Consider the following 4389-nt stretch of genomic DNA (forward strand, 5'->3'; position numbering starts at 1 on the left):
TAAATAAATAGGCTACATTAATTACATTTATTACAGTTTAAAGTTTGTATAACGGGAACGGTTGCATGTAGTTGGACTCATGGCATTACATATTATAATACATTTCCATATTGCTAATACGCACACACCCAGTGTATAAATATAAATATAAACACACACACAAAAAAAGAAGAAAAGCACAGGTATGCTGTATTACAGAGCCTGGGGATACAGTGCATATCATTAGTGAATGTCGTATCTGTTCCCCAGTTCTTTTGATGCTTTCCATGTTCATAATTAACTGGACTTTTATTTCCAGAGGTGTAAATAAGTATCTAGAGGCGGTCCACCAATCAAATGGATTTTTTTTTCACTTTAAGTCAGTCCAACTTTTTTTTTTTTGTTTCTTTGTTACAGTTCTTTCTGTTTGACCGACAGCGATTCATAGATTTACTAAAAAACACAATAGGAGCCAAGTTTGTACCTAACTGTTTAATTGTACAAAATGTTGTCCAAATCAGATCATCAGTTCTACTCCTATTGTGAGAACATCGAAAACAGAGAACTGACTTGGTAGTCTGTGACCTTGACCTGGAGATCAAAATGTCAAGGTTTCCCACAAGCCTTGTTTATGCCTTCGTCTACATGTGTGACAATGACCTTTATAACCTGTTTAGTTTGTGGGTTATGGAGTGTGACAGACAGAGAGAGTACTCTGCATCTCGCTTTGAGGGCTGCAGATAATAAACATTCCAAAACTACTCACCTAAAAATATATAAGCATATGGTGCCATCCACTTTAAATTCAGCTTAATGTTGCAAGAACAACAAATTCAATTTGTAAAGTGCCTTTCACAACAAACATTAAGTGCTTTCCTTATTGCTGTTGTGGAATATAATTGATAATGTCTGGCCTTCTCATCACATAAATACAGCAAGGTTACAGTAAAGGTATATGGGAACTGTAATATCAAATATCACTGGCACATGCATAGCTGATGTACATTCAAATAACCGAGCTGTGTGGAGCGACATGTGTCGATTAATCTGTTCTGACAGGTTGCCTATCAGAAAATGTGCAGCCAATGGTAATGCAAGTTTTCATAAACACAGACACATTTAAAGGGCAGTACAGCTTTACCATTCTCTGCTTTTGTTGTCGTGTTTCTCTGTGTTTATGCAGAAATATACAGTAATCCATTGCGTATTCGACTGCGATGGGACCAGAGTAAGGGCGGATATGTAAAAAGGCGGATAAATGAATCTTGTTTTAAATACCATTATACACAGGTGTAATAATTACTGTACTATATTATTATTGTTTTGAAATTCAGCTTTTATTAGGGAGCTCCCCTAAATCCCTTGTTTAGAAAGATACAGGGTATTAATGATTGTGACAGAGTAGCCGTGTGCCGTGTGGGTGCGTGCATTCGCTGCTGAGTGACAGGCAGGAGATCGAGATGGAGGTTGAAGTTGATACGCCCCCTGCAGGCGAACAGGATTTATTTACATACTGTAGCGCTGAGCTGCTGGGTTTCCAGGATATAATGAGACAGACAACAGTTGAGGTTCAAAGCAGGAAACCGCTGTATTTGTTTTGTTTTTTTTTAGCTTTAGTGAACGATGGCTCTCATTCCTCTCCTCTCACTCTCAGACTCGATCTCTATTAACCAGGGATGCCCGAAATTAAAATACATTTGTAGCCCAAAGTCAACCAAATACAAGCCCAAAAGTAGCCCAATATTATGTTGCCTAAACTAGTTCTAAAAGTAACCTAATAAACACAGTATTTTCCAGTTTTATCTTAAGGTATTAGAATGATCAGCATTGCACAAACATGCACACTATGTAGCTACGGGTATCAGAGTGGTTAGTGCATTTGGAACTGCATGAGCAAAGGTCTTCAAAGGAACAAAAAAACATTTTGTAATTAAAAAATACAATTGCTTTCCCTATTATCATTTATATTATACATCAATAAATCTTTTCATTTAAAACATAAAAAAATAAAAAAATAATCGAACCTACCTGAATTCTGATAACAGCTGTGTGAGGAGGATATATATCCAAAAATGTATGGACAAAAATGTAAAGAAACTAAACTAAAATGTACAAGTCTTTAAACTTCCATTAAACTATGTACACGTGCAGTCACCTTGAAATGGTTTGCATTAGCCGTTACACATGCTGCTGTCAAACTTTGCCAGCAGCTCCCGAGGGGCCTGCTGTAAATTAGGCTGAAGTTGTTTCTTTGTAGTCCAAAACAAATGTGGAGTATGTGTTTGACAGCAGTTTTAGTCCCATTCTATTTCAACTGTCATCTTTAAGAAGTTACATCTGAGAGAACACCATCTACGTTTAATTCACCATCAGACTTCCATGCTTTCCTATATATTTTGCATCAGTATATATCTTCTGTTACCAGGCACGTGTGAAACATATGTTACCCATCATGCAATGTACCGACATAGCCACAGGTATTGATGCGTGTTATTGTTACAATGTTTAACAACAGTTATGTAAACACTAAGGGTTGTGTGTCATATAGCCTAGTATTTTGCTTAAAAATATTAAGACTTTAAAACCACACAAAATATATCCAAAGGTAATACCCGCACAAATGCCCAAAACTAGCCCAGAAATTAGGCACCCACCCCAAAGCCATTTTTTTAAGCACAGTAAAACAAATAATAGCCCAGTTGTGCGTGAACCTGCCCAATCTGGCAACCCTGCTCTTAACTCTCTCTCTCTCAATTCTCCCGCCGCCAGATAAGGCTTCTCTCTTTCAAACTCATCTCCACACACACACACCCCTCCCCCTTTCTCACTTATTGGGCCAACACTCTCTATCTCTGACTGGTCGTGTCAGACCTGCTCTCCCCCCCCTCAGTGACGCACTGACACACAGGCAGTCTCTCAGCTCCGTCACACAAGCACCAAAACACACAGAGAATGCAAACAACACAGTGTACAAAAACTTTGGTAGAATCTACAGTCTTTGCAATCTAATCTAACTAATCTTCTCTGATCAATAATAAACTAACGTTGCTGAAGAGATTGATTGTGGCGGATAAACAGTTAGGGTGGATATACGTGACAGGCAGATACGCGACGGATTACTGTACTCGATAACAAAGTTTTCATTGTGCGGGTAAGGAGCATCAAAACACTGAATCCAATGTTAAGGGAACTTGCCAATAACCTTATATGGACCTTGCTCCATCACACTTTGCAAAACTTTTACTTTCCGTTCGTACCATTGATATGACACATTAGCTGCAATAAAAAAATAATAGCTTCCCAGTCAGACAGCTGAGTAAGTTCCAGAGGCTCATCACTGCTGAATTTCATTAATCTTTACATACACCTGACTGTGAAGGGCACTGTGAGAAAATCAGCCAGAAAAATGCAACAATGGAAATCCCACTTTTCTTGGCTTGTACATAACTGAATTAAATTGAAATACATGGGAAGATAAAATGTTTTTGAAATATGGAATTGTCCTTTCAACCTTAAACCACCGAAAACTCTTGTCTCAAAACATAGTTGCATGTGACAGTGACAGGCAGCATTTTTTGTAGATGTGGTGGCAGTCTCACTTAAGTTATTTTACAAATAATTATTGCATTGCTTGCTCCTTTCTGTTAAGATTAGGACATTCCAACATGGGCTGCATTTCCCAAAAATAAAAGAGCCTAAAACTTCCTTTCCAGCCCGAAGGTTACTGATTCGCAAACTCCACAATCTGGCTCATTATGTACACATGCTCATCGAGAAACCCATTGCTGAGTTTTGAATTCCATATCTGTGTTATTACATTAGTAATAAATAATAAAATAAAAAACAGTGCTTATCATTTTGGAATCCTACAAATCATTTTATTCACATGCAACAAAAGAATGGCTGGGTGAATTTCACACTTCCAAATTATGTTGTGTTGCTAAGCAGATGTGAAGCTCAATAAATAATAAAAGAAATGTAATACCCTGAATTAAGCTTCTCTGAAAAAACATACAATGTGCAACCTACAAGAAATACTGCCTCTCTCTGGCTCCGTGGGTTCCCGTTTAGATCTTGCTGAGAAGTTGACATCTTGTTTCATAGCCAAGCAAGTTAAAAAACAAACAACAGCAAAAAAAGCTATAGCAGCCAAGTGGGTTTAAATACCTACAGCATTACGTATAACCCTTATAAATGTTTAAGCACATGTTAGAAATGGCTTACAATGGAATTTCTTATAAACAGTACATGTGTATAAGTAATCAGGATTTAACAGTGCTGTTTCTGAAACTGACAACACACGCAGTCATATAAACTCCCCAGTTGCTACAGATTTCAGTGTTTCATTTTTGTAACAATGATATCTGTACAGTGCATAATCTCATGTTTTTATGTTTCACGTGACATACT

Source organism: Acipenser ruthenus, chromosome 1, assembly GCF_902713425.1.
Source record: "Acipenser ruthenus chromosome 1, fAciRut3.2 maternal haplotype, whole genome shotgun sequence".
NCBI lineage: Eukaryota > Metazoa > Chordata > Actinopteri > Acipenseriformes > Acipenseridae > Acipenser > Acipenser ruthenus.